The 17,046-nt window shown below is 40.0% G+C and overlaps 1 long non-coding RNA gene across 3 annotated transcripts in view; it reads left to right on the top strand.

Annotated features, from left to right (window-relative positions):
- The window catches only part of LOC103278564 (RNA-directed DNA polymerase from mobile element jockey), a 406,813-nt gene that overhangs the window by 319,210 nt on the left and 70,557 nt on the right, over positions 1-17,046 (top strand). The window lies entirely within an intron of this gene.

Here is a 17,046-nt window from a genome sequence, read left to right as displayed (position 1 = left end):
TCAAAATCCAGAGAAAAGTCAATGAGGACATATTTAAAATGTAGATGGTTTACATTTTGATCAGCTATATTTGTTGTTTCAGACTTCCTATTTAGCCAATTCCAATGTTCCATTGTGGTTATATTATATCTGGTAAGGTGTTGTCTTAAAAATGTAGGGTGTGAGCCATCCTAATGAAGGATCAAATGCAGATTTAATCGAGCCTCATGGTCTTCTTCCATTCCTTAGTGTGTGCACTCTTTAGTTTGTGAGCATTATAAATAACAAAGGTTTTATTCACACTTTCTTGCTCTCATTGATCTTTCTCTCTTGGGATTTTCATCAGAAGAAGATGAACTGAGCTAGAAATAGAAACAAAAGTACTATCCTCCTATTCCAGGGAAGTTGGAAGTGGGCTACTCATAATTAAGTAGCCATGTGACTAGGTATCTAAATACCAGTGTAGCTTTGTAGTATGAAAATGGATTTCTGCTATTTATTATTATTAGCTTGTCCTAGAGAGTGATGAAGCCATAGCACCAAACATTGAATCTTGACCATAGGCACAATTAAGAAAGAGATTTAACCTTTTAAAATAACTAAAAGTAAGTTTTCCTATCACGTTTGAATTAGACCTTAGAAATAAATATGCAAGCATAACTGCACAAATCCTGCTGCAGATATTCTTGCTTTCCACAAACCATATATTTAGTCAAGGTAACAGCTGATTCTTCTGGTCAAAAACATCTTTATATGTTAGCTGGCTCCCTTTTGCAACCGTTGGCATTTTGAAGTTTCTTGACATGGCTGTCATAGCACACACTTTCCTTTTCGACATGCTTTTACATCAGCCTTTCATGCCAAAAATAGTATTTTCTTTTCAGCATATATAATTGGAAAATGCTGTTCCATTCATAGGCATCCATATATTAATCTTTTGTAATAGAGAAATGCAAAAGAAAATGGCATAGGAAATCTGACATGAAGTGTGGCTCCTAACGGAGCAATGTTATTCTGTTTTGTGGAAATGCCCTTCAGACAATCTTTAGATAAAAATCTGGGTCTTCAAATTGGTAAGTTACATACCATGCACTTTTAAAAATTATTTTTCACAGGCTGAATGGCAGTTTCGCTGTCACCTGTTTTTACCTTCAACAGAAAAGTTACACCATGTTTCACAATAAAGTCACTGTCAAGTGCTGATAAATTATATTGGCATATTTTCCTGGAGCACAGCAAACTTGGCATTGTGAAGAAGAAGGTTATTTCAAAAATACACATGAAGATACTCAAGTGTTAAGAAATGTCCAAATGATAAAGACCTGTCCTCTATAAATTATGTAATTAATATAGAAATCCAAATAGTGTAAACATGCATTCAAATATGGTGATATTAATGGTAAATACCAAAGCATGTTGTTCAATGTGACACTATACTTTGCAGCTGTCTTTTGGTTCTGAAAGTTAATCTTCTCAGGTGAGGAGACACAACCATGGCATTCTTGTCATTATAAATGAGACATGCCCTCTTTTCCCCTTGTCACAGGCACTATGTTGATGGGATTCATGAGAGACCCATCATGGGGAACTGCGCATACATTTTTATATGCTCAATTTTTATATTGGCTCAATCTGTCTGCGGACTACCAATGCTAAGCTCCGTGCACATTGATTTCCAGGGTACAAATCAAAATGCTTACCTTCCCAGCTTCAGTATCTACAGACATTTCAGATGTCACTATGCTTTGGTGCAATAATATGACTATCTTGGTATGTACTTTATGGGTGCAGCTGAAATTCAGGGTGAGTTCAGTGCTTTTTATGCTTATGTGATTATAGGATTTACTCTTACAGTGGTTGCATTTGCTCATGCCAGGACTACTTTTTCTTTTTTACTTAAAGCCCAGTGGTCATCTATTGAAACAAATTTGTGAGCTGATGCTAAGCAAGGATTGAAAGTCTTGTTTCATGGCACACAAGATGAGAAAAAAGGTGACACATCAGCTCAACTCACCTTGGAGTTCATTTCTGTACAAACATTTCTTTTGTTCTTTCCGTTTTTCAAGATATACAAAATCCCACACAGAAAATTATAAACCCTTGTCTTTGTGGCCTTTTACCACCCCCCATCCTTGAACACATGGTGTCTGTTTTTATGAGGTAGGCAGCTTTATATTTATTACTTTATTACCAGCTAATCTTGTCCAAGTGCAATTATAATTTTGACAAGGTTTGAGGAAATTTAAGAATGCATCTAAAATTCCTGTCAGCACTTGCCTCTTTAGTAAAATATAGCTTGTACATCTAAAGAGGGATTTGCATAATCAATTCAGTCAATTAGCTATTCCAACTCAGATTTATCTGTATTTTTTTAACTAAATGTAAAATTACGATGATTTCTTTTTTGGTTTAACATAGAAAAACCACATGAAGGGAGCAAGTTGTCATTTGAGTTAATCTTGCAGTCTTCTTTTCTCCCCCTAAGGAAAGAATAAGACTGGAGCAACAGATTTTCTGCGTTTCTAATTATGCTGCTCTTTTGTGATGTGCAAAGCTAATTTTTAATAGAAATCTGATAAAAGAGTAAATATGTGTGATCATGAGCTTCAATAAAGCATAGCTGGTCTTATTGATGAAAAGTCTAATTCTAATAATGGAAGCCACAGTATGAATAAAAAGGCAGCTTGTATTTAGTTATTATCATGAACATGCTACATCAGCTGGCTGAATAACTTAACTGCATGTGTATGTTCCAGCAAAATAATTATGGAGTTAATCCTTGAGATGTTAACATTCTAGTTATTTCTCTTTGTGTTATCTTCTCCCTTCAGTCAGCCAAACCTCACTCGTTGTGTCAGACATTGCAATTCTATGTGCTTGATATCTTTTTCTAGTACTTTTTTGAGCTGCTTCCCTCCTAAAAGCTTATGTTTCAGATCTTCCAATATAGCTGGGTGAGGAAAGTGCAGCCTCCAAATCTCTCTGGTCCTCTTTTTGGCTCCCAAATACCCACCATTTTGAGCCCAAGAGAGGCTGTCCTTTAAATAGGAAGTCATCCTGAATTTGACTTCTGCGTGTAAAATGCAAGGGTAGAGTGGCAAAATTCCTCTTACACCCTCAAAAATCATTTTGGGGGCATTTTACATGTGAAAATTTATTTTGCAGAATGGTGCAATAATGACAGTGACCCTCGAAGATCTCAATCAGTTGCCCACCTGTGCATTCATGTAATCATATTTCACATATCTAGGATAAATCTTTTCAAAAGAGGGCAAAACTCTCATTGATGGTAGTTTGTTGAAGTCTGAATGATCTCTGGGTGCAAAGTTGATATAGTCAAAGGGTCTAAATCAGGCATGGGCAAACTTTTTTGCCTTGGGGCCGCATTGTGGGTCCGGCTGGGCCGGGAAAGAGAGTAGGCAAGCACCTGCTGCGTGGGATGGACCCAGGAGGGGGAGGACCTGGGAGAAGGTGGCGCCAGGTGAGGGGGTCATTCTCAGGTTGTCCTCCAGGCATAAGGACGGGGCTGCTCACCCCATCCTTATGCTGGGAGGAAAACGAGACATGTTTGTGACTGCCCCGATTCTTCTCACCAATACTCCTCCCTCAATATTCGGGCTGTCCTCTCAGCATTATGTCGGGAGGAGAGCGAAGCAGACAACGTCCAAATGCACCCTGGAGGGCTCTCAACTGCTGCGTGCCTTCCTCAAGCCATCATCCCAGCATAAGGATAGGCTGCTCACACCGTCCTTACGACAGGAGGAGGTCAAGACACGCGGTGGCTGAGAGCACTCAGAGGGTTCTCAGCTGCTGTGTACCTTCCTCCCCCATCCTTTCTGCATAAAGATGTGGTGGGCTGGCACCGCTTTATTCCAAGAGGACAGGGAAAATGAGGAGGGCCTGAAGTAAACGCCCAGGGGGCCACATCTGGCCTCCAGGTCTTACTTGCCCATGCCTGGTCTAAATGATATTTGAACAGAAAACAGGCATCTAGATGGAGGCACTTCTGAAAAAAGTAAAGCCAAAAGGCAGTAAAGGGTGTCAAACTAGCTTACTAGAGAGCAAGTGAATCCAGTGACAAGGGACCAGAAGCAAAATTAAACAGCCACCCAGTATTCAAGCCTGATATAACCATTCAGATATCATGGAAATCCATGTAGGGAGCAAGGTCATTTACAATCCAGGGGCAAGTCAGAAGCGGAGTTTAGATTACCTTCAGCAGGCTTTGTACCCTGGAAATGAAGCTTTTACAGCTTCCGCTGTCCTGGCTCAATGTATGTCTCAGCTGCAGATACATCACTAGAAGGTCTTCCAAGGGCAAGATTATTGAACTGCAAGTCCCAGTAACCTTAGCCAGCATAACCATTGTAAGGAAGTGTAAGGAATTCTGGAACCATTCTATGAAATTCTGGATGTGCAATTTGGTTAAGGTACTTACATTTTTTTGCCAGAGGTCTCTAATGCAATAACACTCTGAGGTTGGGGAAAGGTTAACGGACATTTTAAAGTCAGACATCATATCCACAGGTCTTGTGTCTAAATTCAAACCCACTATCCTGATTACACAGAACAAACTGCAGCCTTCCAGATGTTACTGTATCACAACTCCCATTGGCTCTAGTCATGATGACTAATGATGTGGAATACAGTGTTCCTTCACTTATCGCTGGGGTTAGGTTCCAGGACCACCCGCAATAAGTGAAAATCCGCGAATATTTATACATTATTTTAGTAGTTATACATTATTTCAACCAATCGTGTGTTGATAAATTGCCGCCTCCTCTCCCGTTGCCGCTTGGGCTCCTTTTCTCTTCCTTTGGCTTCTCCTTTCTCCCTTCCTTAGGCTGTAAATTGTAATTTTTTATGATTTATAATAGTCTTTTAGAGTTTATTGAAAAACCACAAAACAGCGAATCCGCAAAAAGTGAACTGCAAAGTAGTGAGGGAACACTGTACAAACTTTGTAGTCCAGCGTTTGGGGGCCTGACATAAAATGACATGGTGGGCCAAATTTGGCCCGTAGGCCCTGAGTTTGGCACATGTGACCTAAACTATTCCTTTGTACCTAAAAGGGGAGAAAAGCTGCAATAAGGTTAGAAGAATATAAGGAAAATCTAGAAATGGCTATTAATTTTTATTACAAGCCCGTGCAAATTGTTTTCAGAATGGATGCACTTGTTATTTTCTCCTATTGCATCTTCCAGTTTCTTTTCATCTCAGAGTTGTTGTTTATCCATTTGCCAAACATGCCCCCTCCTCACAAACACACACTCAGTGTTTGTTGACAGTATGCATGGCTGAACTGGCACTTCCGTATTTCAATGCACCAAAGGCCCCTTAAAGAAGATAGTTGCAAGTGTGAGAAAAGAGAGATGTTGCTTGCTCCCTAATGGCTTATTACCATCACATTTGCAATTCAGATCAGTTTTAAATTGACTGAAAATTTCGAACACATAGCAGCCAGTTTAAACTAATGATTGTCTTGAGGTTCATCCCTGACATGAACTAAGGCTGTGTTCAAAACAAATAGCAAATAATTCCTCCCATAGAGTCAAAGTGTCACAATTTAAACGGGTACATGGTCTCCTGATTGTGTCAGGCTGGTAAGAAAATCCCATACACAGCAAATGTTTGACATTAGTGCGTCCTGGATGGTACCATTTTTCTCCCCTTGGAATTTTTTAACAAAGAAATGTATATTCACATCTCAATAGTCTGAGTAAAATCCTTTAAAAAAACATACCCTCAAATATCCTAATTGTAAAATAAAAGGCCCTTGGGGCAGTGGTAGGCCTGAGTTGCCTAGCAACCCTCAGCAGGTAGCAGAGATACAGCCGCAGCTGCCCTGATTTCCTTCCTTAGAATCTCCTTATAGCTGTTTGCGTTCATCTTCAACCAGACTTTTAAATGTTATATTTTCATCTTCAGTGCATAACTTGTGCTTAGTTTTGTCCCTGAAGCATCTAGTATTAGAGCAATTGTTAAATGTTTGAAAAACAAGGAACTTGGGAAGGTTTATAATTGTACCTTCTTACCCTCACCTTACCATGACATATTCTGACAGTTGCATACAAAATATTTCCCAGTTAAGAGCCATGGCTGCTGCTGACACACAGCTCTTTGCCACCCAGATACATAAATATCGCAGAGTTGTCTTATTATGGCTGTTTTTAAAAAATAAAAAAAATCATCCAGTAAAGCTTATTTTAAAAAGCAAAATAATTTCATTTTTTAAATCTAACTATACAAAAAAAGACCCGTCCAATTTTTAAAAGCATATGGGAATCATTTATTTGCAGAGGACATCTTTTACATATGAGCAAGGCAGTACTTACCTTGTTCTGTTTCATGTCCCGGCTTTTGTTGAGGCCCTGATCCGTTTTTGTCTGACCTCCCGAAATCAGGAGGTCAGACATTTGGGTTTGTGTTTTTTTTTTCAGAGAGGGGGGAGAAAGTGCCGGCCAAGGCCACAGCACCAGCCAGAGTTGCTCAGATGTTTGGCAAGGAGCTGGGCAAACGGAGGGAAGGCTCAGGATGACCCAGCCACCCCAGCCTCCCCCCCCCCCACCAGGCCTGTGCCCATAGTCCCAAAGCCTGCACCCATAGGCCCGGACATCTAGGTTTATTCGTGCAGGCTTTGGGCTGGGACTAGCCGGGCCTCGCAGGGCCTACAGCTGATTGCCGAGTAAGGAGCAGTCCTTACTCGGCAATTGGCTATAGGCCCTGCAAGGCCCGGGTGTGTGGGCCCAAAGCCTGCATCTGTAGGCCTGGGAGCTTTGGGCCTATGGTGCAGGCTTTGGGCCTATACACCTGGGCCTCGCAGGACCTACAGCTGATCAATCTGAAAGGTAGGCTTGGAGCTCCCGCCTGCCTTTCCTTTCGAGTCATTTTTTGTTTCGTTGGGGGTCTTTCTGTTTAGCGCCATCCAAATGGACGGTATGAAATGGAAACACGGATGAAACAAATGGGATAAATACCACGCACATCTCTAGTAATTACCACAAAATAGGTGCAGAATGAAATCTGAAAGATGAGTTGTAGATTTTGGGACTTCGCAATCTAAAATATCCCAAGCATAATTGCAATTGCTGAGATTCTGGTCTTAATGGTCTCAATTTGAAATACAGTATCAACTCAAAATCAATACTCATAGGAAGTCTGTCTTGACCACAGTGGTCTACGCTCTTGTTACATCCCATATAGACTACTGCAACGTGCTCTACTTGGAGTTGCCTATGAAGACCGTTCGGAAGCTTCAATTGGTCCAATGAGCAGCAGCCAGGATGCTCACCAGAGCGGCAAACTACTACTACTCTAAATGTTCCTCCAGCAACAGCAAGAATATCCCCATGCAGGCCTGTAGCGAGGCGCAAAACATTAAGAGTCCCTCCAGGCACTATCTCAAGCAGATATTGACAGGTTTGTAGCGGGGGTGGGGGGTGCTAGTGGTTCAACCCCCCCCCCCCCCAAATTTTCAACCCCCCCCCCCCCCCAAATTTTCTGGCTACTGCCCTGTCCCCATGGGCAGCAAATTCAGGCAATCCCAGCTGGATTGCCTCCCATGAGGGTCTTCCTCCAGGGGTAAACCAAGAATGGGAAACTTGGAAGTCCCTGAACAGACTCAGAAGTGGAGTTGGCAGATCAAAAGAACCTGGCAAAATGGCATTATCTAGAAGAATCCTCCACCTTGTACAACTGTGGAGCAGAACCAACAACTCAGCATCTGTATGCTTGCCCATTATACCCTGCCTCATGCACAGAGGAAGAACCGCTATAGACAATGCAGTTGCTGTTGCCCATTTTTGGTCTAAAACTATTTAGCTGCTTGCAATCCCTTTTTATCAGTCTTTATTTATTTATGCAATGCTTTTGTCATGAAATAAAACAAAAAATGACGAGCAATATCTTTGAACTTGCTCTGATCTTGTTATGGTTGAGCCTTATGGCTCCAATACTGGGAGACGTGGTCGTAAGACTCCTCGAGAGTCAGACTCTCTTGAGGAGCGAGAGAGGAAACGGCTGCGGGACTTATTTGCAGAACCAACTGACGAAGACTCCTTTGAGGGTTTTACCGAGGGAATGGAGGAAGAGGTGGTTAGCTCAGAGGAGGATGACATGGAATGGACTCGTGTGAGGGAGGATTTGGGTGTTCCTGGTAATGATAGCATGGGAAGCGACTGGCGGGTTGCAGGATCGGACCCGTGGACGAGTTGGAGGGATGGAACGGGATCCACAGCTGGGGATGCTGTGGGGCGTAGTCAAAGATGTTTTAGCTCTGATGAGGATGATGATGATGAGGCACCTGGAATTAGGGTAACAGCTGATAGCGATGAGGAGTTGTAAACTGGCATAAAATGGGGTCTTGAATCCAGGGCTAATTGCGTTGGGCAAGGTAATCTGGACGAACGCTTGGGCTCTTGTTGGGAATTTCCTGAAGACGGGTGTGTTTCGTTTGCTGAATACGTAAGTTACCAAGGACACTGGGCATAGACGGCAGGAGGAACTGTGTGGGCTTTTGTTGTGCAACCTGTGTTTAATCTTATTAGCTTGGACCTCCGTCGTCTTCTTGATGGACATTAATTGCCTATTCTGGATTGACGTTGGACTGACTGACTGACTACGACCTCGGACTACCCTTTCTGTGGCTTTCGGTGGAATTGGTGAACCGAAGACATCTGTACCTGGCTTTCGACCTCGGACCGGACTGGGACCCTGCTGACCGTGGCTACCCTGATTGAAGCGCCTGGATCCGGATTCTGTTTGTTGCACGGAGGAGTAACAACCTTAGTTACTCATTGGCAGCTTTCGAAGTAGCAGAGAGGAATCTGCTGCCAGCTTTTTATGTTTCTTTGAATCTTTGTTTATCAGCTTTTGTGTGTTCTAATTGCCAGGCTGAAGTAAGCATTTTCTGTTTAACCCGGATTAAACTCCTGTTTAATCCGGTTTATCTTTTGTACCGCTTTTAGTATCAGCGGAGTCTTTTTTGTGTATTTTTACACTGAAGGCAAGTGTTTGCCTAGTCCTTTGTTTCATACGGGCACTTTTTAGTTTTGTAACTTTAATAAACTGTGTTGAACTTTATCTGGTGGCGTTCTGTCCTTGACAGATCTACACAAGCATTTGTGATACATCAATCCTTGCCAGTTTTCAATCTGGTCACCTTAATAAGAATAGATTATTTGCATGACCAGGCAGAGTTCAAACCGCCATATAGATAGAATACTTAATTTTTGGAAAGTGTTTAAGAGACTAGCTTTCATCTTCAAACCATAAATATGGACATGTCCCACCAAGAAGAGCTTCTGTTAAGCTCTCACTCAGCATGAATTGTGCCATAATATGGACAAGATTTTTCAGTTGCAGTGTCTTACACAGAACTTGCTGGTATTTCAGTCTGGTTCCTACTTTCACAGATTCAGTGCAGTATCAAATTTTAATTGTTAGTTGTACATCAGAGACATGACTTTGACACTTTTGAACTCTTGTAGTCTTATCTTTAACCTTTTAGTATTCTAGCATGACAACTTATTACAGAAATATTCTCATCACAGCATTTTCATTTCAAAGCAATTCTACCTGCGCATTTTGCTCACATGTGTGATTGAAATTAGCCAGAAAAGTATTTGAGCAGCAGTACAAAAACACTTGGATTCAAGATGACATTTGCATCATGTTAGCATTCATCACTGTAGCACTGTATTCTCCTCTTTCTTTAACCACAAAGGAGACTAGGAGCAGTACTATAGGAATTACAGTGCAAATCCTTATAAGGGTACTCAAGGAATTTCCATTAAATTTAACAGAGCAATTCCCAGGTTAATTCATATAGGATTGCACTTTTAGGTTCCTTTGGAAACAGAAGCGACACTTTTCTTTTCTTTTTGATGTATTTATGACATGCAAGCAAGACATAATGAGAATGAATGGAGCCATGCCACTAGATTCTCTTTGATTGGTTTTTCTTCCATATTGGTGCACTTATGATCAAGTTTTAACCAAAATAAGAACAACTACAATCCTACTTTGACTCTTGAATGTCATAAGACATTTTTCCTCATGTAGCTTTACAAAAATTAAGAAAGCAAATACCAACAGTTTAAAGGTCAAGATAAAGGTTTCTCCTTGAAATTAAATCTAGTCATGTCCAACTCTGGGGGTTGGTGCTCATCTCCATTTCTAAGCCAAAGAGCCAGCGTTGTCCGTATATGCCTCCAAGGTCATGTGGCTGTCATGACTTCATGGAGCACTGTTACCTTCCCACTGAAGCTGTACCTGTGGATCTACTCACATTTGCATGTTTTCATGCTAGGTTGACAGAAGCTGGGGCTAAAAGCGGGATCTCACCCTGCTCCCTGGATTCAAACCGCCGACTTTTGGGTCAACAAATTCAGCAGCTTGGTGGTTTAACCTGCTGCATAACCAACATCTTATGAATCATGAAACCAACAGCTTATGAAACATGAAAATACACATTTTGGTATCTTAAAAATATAAAGTAGGAACCTTAAAAAATATTCCATCAAACAATAGTGCATGATTTACTGAAAGTGTGTCTAAAAGTGGGACTTGAATGTCTCTCTAAGTGTAGATAAACACAAAAGCTGACAGATCTCCCCGGGGAGTCTATCCCAGTGTTTCAGGTTCCTTGAACTGAAACCAACCACACTATGCAGAGCATCGGTAGGTTCATGTTCCAGAAGGCTGTGCAGGGATTTTCATCCCTGCACAGCTTTAGGAACATACAAAATCTCTTGGTTCTAGTAGCTGAATGCAGCAGTATTCTCCAGTGTAACTTATTCAGCTTGTAAAGAGGGGCTTCTTGACTGCTTCCAGGTTATTGTTGTTATTGTTGTTTTATGTCAGGAGTGACTTGAGAAACTGCAAATCACTTCTGGTGTGAGAGAATTAGCCGTTTGCAAGAAAGTTGCCCAGAGGATGCCTGGATGTTTTGATGTTTTTACCATCCTTGTGGGAGGCTTCTCTCATGTCCCTGCATAGAGCTGGAGCTGACAGAGGGAGCTCATCCATACTCTCCCTGGGTTGGAGTCGAACTGGCAACCTTCAGGTCACCATCCCAACCTTCAAATCAGCAGTCCTGCTGGCAGAAGGGTTTAACCCACTGCACCATTGGGGGATCCTTCCCAGGTTGTGATACTCCCGCCTATAGAACTAGGTGCCCTCTCTACTGTCTTTTTCAGTCAGGCAAAGACCCTTACATTGAGACAAAATTTTGGCCTGTTTAAACACAATGTTCAGTTGACTTGAAAGAATGCCATAAGAACACATACACTGTGTCTTTCAGGGGTGGGTTATAGGGATGAGTTGTGTTAATACATACGGAGTTAAGAAGATCAAATGAAGCAAGTTTGTGTTATGATGCTAGATCTTAAGCAATCTAGCAGGCGAACATTTAAAATAATTCCTATATTTACGTTATGCCTCAATTCAATATTTACTTTCCTAATCAAAATGGTGCCATTAAGGAAAGAGGAAATAAAGAAAATGACTGCAGCACTGTTCAAGTGATCTCCTCATATGTAAAATGTACACATGAAGAGGGGAATTGGGCTCTAGGGAGGTAGCCACTCATCTTTTCCATGCTGAAAGCCAAAAATACAAAGAAGCTCTGTATGTTGACTAGGAATTTACCTCTTGAGTAGTCAAAGGTCCAGTTATTTGGAGGACTAGTAAACCATACTATGCTATGCATGTTTTCTAGAGTTTTGTTTACATAAGTCAAGTGTGTATTTTTGTCTTATCTCCAAAAGAGAGGTGCTTGGTTATTGAATAGGATACATTGTAGTTGGTGGCATGAAGGCCTGTCTCTGTTTTCTACAAGTGGGAGCAATAGCAAGAGGGAGAACATGTGAGAGGGTCTTCTCAGTTGTGATACCACAATTGTAGAAAGTCCTCTCTGGGAAGTCCAACTAGTGCCAAATTTGGTGTTTTTCCAGTGCCAAGCCAAAATACTTCTTTTCATTAAAGACTTTGGAGACAAATTTAATTTGAGATAAACATAGTTTTAATTGTGAAAACTTTTAAATTGTTATCTTTTTTAATGAGTCTTCTCTTGTTTAAATTATTATGTTTTTATCCTTGAAGATCTGAGATTTGATGATAAAGGATGGGATATAGTATTGATAAAATAAATTCATGAACCAGGATACCTTGGTCATTGTTAGGAATCCTGGAAGAAGCGATGAAGCTAAATTTCGGCCCTCCAGGTGTTTTGGACTTCAACTCTCAGAAATTCCATCCAGTTTACTGGCTGTTAGGAATTGTGGGAGTTGAAGTCCAAAACACCCGGAGGGCTGAAGTTTGCCTATGCCTGAGGGATGATATGTTTAAACCAGAAGCTTTGTTCCTAGCTGTCCTAGTAGGAAGCCTTCATTTCTTGGCAAAATCAGCAGAAACATGCATGAAAATGATTATATTTATAAAACAGATGAGCATTGAAGATTAAGTGCACTTTCCCCTAATAGGAATTCAAGGTGGTTTTAAGAGATTGCAATCCTGCAGCACTGTTGCATGTAGCATTGGCTCCTAGAATAAAGAAGTGCATTTCCTCAGCATTACTTGTTCATAATCAGGAATACTTGGGAATTCAGAGCACCAAACATGTGAGAGGTTGTAATTTATTTATCTGGACAGAGATGACAAGAATACAATAATGAGAAATTATAATACAAAAGAGCATGTTACTGCTTGTTTTTGGCAAAGTGACATTGGTAGTTTCGTTTTGACATGTCTTTATGCATGGTATTATCTAGCTCTTGAGAAAAAGATTGAGTGGAGTGGAGTAACCTATTTAGACTTTCCCCCTCCATACGTGGGCCATTACTTAAAGATGTAGTTGGGTTAGTCCATTTTCTGCAGTCTTGCAGCATCTCTGTATGGAGGCTTTACATGCTCAGAAGACTTTAGGGCCAAAAAAGTTGTTTGGGAAGTACTGTTCTGTGCAAAATTTTGAATAACAACAATTTTTTTATGCCACCCCACTCCCCACACAGGTCCCGTGCACAGAGATCATTTGTAGGGATAGTTGAAATGTTTTTAAGCATGAGAATTCCAAGTTTAAAAATGTCATGGGGAAGTCATTGTTAGTTGATTCGCACACCCAAGTTTGGGTATTCTCTTTCATACTACACAGTTATAATAATAAGAGTCCACTTTAATGACCATAGCCTCCTCCTATGGAATCTTGAAGTCTGTAATTGTAGCACTGGAATTGCTGTCTGGAAGACAATCATATATGTCCCTCACTAAACTGTAAAACCTAGAATATGAAACCATAGTGCTTTAATTTTTATAATGTGAAAGAGCCCCATGTTTTGAGGCATCATATGTTCTGCATTACTTTAAGAAGTGCTGATTCTGGAATTAACCTTTCTGTGTAAAAATGCTTCTGCACTTTTCCCAAAAAAACATGGAACAGACATAAATATAATAAATATATTGACAGTTTTAAGCCTTATAACAATCCCTTTGCAGGCATAGTGGAATAGCCCTGGTGCTACAAATCCTATTTCCTTTGGCTTTGCTTTGTGGGGCTGATGGGAGTTTTCATTCAAAACTACTGGACTTAACTATCTGGATCAAGGGTTTTCAAACTTTTTAAGCAGAGGGCCGGTCTACAATCCTTCAGATTGTTGAGGGGCCGAATTATCATTTGAAAAAAATAAGGAACAAATTCCTATGCATGCTGCACATGTCTTATTTGTAGAGCAAAAAACAACAACAACAACAACAACAATGAAAGAACAATACAATATTCAAAAATAAGAACACTTTTAACCAACATAAACCTATCAGGATTTCAATGGGAAGTGTGGGCCTGCTTCTGGCCAATGAGATAGTCAAGTTAATTAGGATTGTTGTTGTTGTGGGCCTTCAAGTCATTGCAGACTTTGGGTGAGCCTAAAACTAAAACTGAGGGCCAGGGCCAAGTAAATGACCTTGGAGGGCCATATCTGGCCCACGGGCCTTAGTTTGGAAACCCCTGATCTGGATAAACTAAAATATCAGGCTTTTCATCAAAGATCAGTATAGCTGAGAAGACAGTTTATAACGCACCAGATAGTGTGCTTTCTTCATTTGTAGAAAATAGGAGCAGCTTCATGCAATGTTTTAAATTCATTGCTTTGAATTTCATGGGATCTTTTAAATTCATTATTGAGACACAAACTGTGTAACTGATTTTAGTTTAAAAGTTTCAAAATATAATGTGAAACACCCAAAGTCAATGCAAGATCTGGCCATCTTCTCAGGCATGAATGGCATATTGTTATCTAGCACCGATTAAAAATAAGTGTATTTGAACTTTTCCCCTTTATCTGTCCCCCATCCCACATACTTTGACTGCATGTATATATGCCTTCAAGTCATCTGTCAACTTATGGCAACCCCATGAATTTGACAGGGTTTTGTTAGGAGAATACTGGGATAAAAGAAAACGAAATCCAGTCCTACATAAATGTTTGAAGTATTTGCTATATGCCTTTTCTAATTCCATCCATGAAAAAGCAATAATTCCTTAGAAATTGCCGCATGTTCTTTATATTGTCTCTATCCTCATTTTTTTAGTTGAAAAATAGTGGTTTTGAGAGGTGAAGGGACAAAATCCCCCATTTCAATATTACAAAGAATAAAATTTAACATCTAAAAATGTCTGTTTCATCCTTTTGATACAGCAGGGAACAAAGTCATCAGTAACACCAAATGTAAAAGCTACGGAATCTGCTTTTTAAAAAGACTTTCTGCAATGCTTGGTTGCCAATAGTCATGGCACAGGGGATGTCTTGTCTCCTACTGTTTCTGCTATAAGGACCATAGGCAGGCAAATTAATTAAGCAGCCTTCATGGTGCATAATGGCAAATGCCATTTTGAAATGATGCATGCATTTCAAAGTTATTCAAAGGGTTGAAGTGGGATGATTAAGCACCTAGACAGTTGGTCTAGTTACCTTAAGCCCTTTTGTCTGCACAAATCGGTCAGAGATTTCCCAAGAACAGAGACACTCTCTATTAGGACATCCAGTTTTTGGCCCTGATAGAAGCACCATATACTCTAAGCTTTTATTGAACTCTTGGCACTTCTGTAATACCAGGAGGATGTGCAGAATTCGGAAAGCCTACCAAACTGGTATTTAAAAGATCAAATGTTGTCAACATATGTAAGCTTTATTTCAACTTTATCAGAGCTTGTTAAGTTATGTGTAGACAAAAGGTCTTTATAATGATCTTCTTAACAATAATTTAGAATGCTTGCATATGGTAAGCTGCTTTAGAGCAGGGACTAAATTTTGCTCAATTTGCAGTAAATCTGTTCCAGGCACGTGACTGAATAAGTTTTGTATGTAGTTTTTCAATAAAATGGCACATGGCAGCCTTAATTGTATATTAGGGCAGACAAAATACAACACAGACTTATTTGTAGAATCAGAAGCCAGTTCTTCATGCAGAATATCTTCTGCCAAGCCTTCTTCCATCATTGAAGTGCCTAAAAGACTAGATGAAGTACTAGTACAGTAGTATTAGTCAAATTTGCAGAGAATATTTGGGGAGCAAAATGCTCCAGACACCAACCAGTAAATGTAACCATTATGCATCCTGTTGTGTTTTGAATATGAAAGTAAGACTCAGGATCAGTGGTAAATCTTTTTTTTTTTTGCATTCTTTTTAAAAGGTAAACTATGTTCACACTTTACTATGGCCATACAGAAATGGAGTCTAAGCAAGAAAATTATTCCCCATTGAGACCTGACCTAAAATGTAAAATGGTGAACTTTGGTTCCCAGTCCTGGGCCAGATTCTCAATCTGTTCAGGATGCAAGAATTTCCTGCTTTTCAAAAACTTGTTTTATCAATGTCCCGCTGGTTCTGTAGCTCTAAATTATAGCCATGTATCTCACTTTCAACCTCTTGTTTGCTCTTTCAATCACATTCTGCCTTCTTTTCTGTTGTTTTACTAAGCACAGTTTTCCCCCCTCTCAGTTCAGCATCACCTAGTGTTCAGTCTTGCATTTGCAAGCTTGAAACACTGAGTTCCATTTTACTCCCCCCCCCCTTTTTTTTTTTTTACAGTATTCTGGTCTCTAATCCATCAAATATGCAAGGAATACTGTAATCACTTCTGTAGACAGTGTTTGCCAGACAATGTTTCCTAATGCAACCATAATGTAAGATGCATTGTAACTGAATCATATCCAAGCCCATTTAACAGACATTGTCAATTTTGACTGGCAAAAATGATTCTTCAGTGTTTTAAGCAGAATTCCTTTCTCATTCCACTTGGAGGTTGACGATATTAGCTGATGACTTCCAGTTCACACCTGATCCTGCTTAGCTTCTCAAATTAGAAGTACCGTATATACTCGAGTATAAGTCAACCTGAATATAAGTTAAGGCCCCGAATTTTACCACAAAAAAATTAAAACTTATTGACTTGAGTATAAGACAAGGGTGGGAAATGCAGCACTACTGGTAAATTTCAAAAATAAAATAAGAATTGATACCAATAAACTTACATTAATTGAGTCATCAGTAGGTCAAATGTTTTTGAATATTTACACAAAACTGTAATTTAAGATAATGATAAGACTTTAATAAGATAAGACTGTCCAACTGTGATCAGCTATATACTCAACTTTAAACTGACCCAAATATAAGCCGGCCAGGACCCTCACTCGAGTATAAGACAAAAGGGGCTGAAAACTTTGCTTATACTCAAGTATATACAGTATATCAGAGTAGTATGTTGGTGGTGCTTCCATGCCAGTAATATTTGTGTTCCACTGTTAAATTGCATTTGCAAATTTCACATGTACATTTGCAGTTGAATGTAGATTTTATATGCCAAATGTAAGAATATTAGCCACTATCAACATACTTTAACCTTTTATTTCCAGAGGAGGTTTTTTTTCCAAAGTAAAATGTGTGCCAGTTTGCAATCAGATATTGTGAATGCAGACATGCCCTTCATTACCAGACCATACATGATGACCCACCCAGTCTTGGACAATCCCGGTGGGAGCATCAAGTTGCCTTCAGGCTCTAGCTACATGCCCT

The sequence above is a fragment of the Anolis carolinensis genome, chromosome 4 (assembly GCF_035594765.1).
Source record: "Anolis carolinensis isolate JA03-04 chromosome 4, rAnoCar3.1.pri, whole genome shotgun sequence".
NCBI lineage: Eukaryota > Metazoa > Chordata > Lepidosauria > Squamata > Dactyloidae > Anolis > Anolis carolinensis.
Note: the sequence above shows the minus strand (reverse complement) of the source record. Positions and strands in the feature narration are given on the sequence as shown.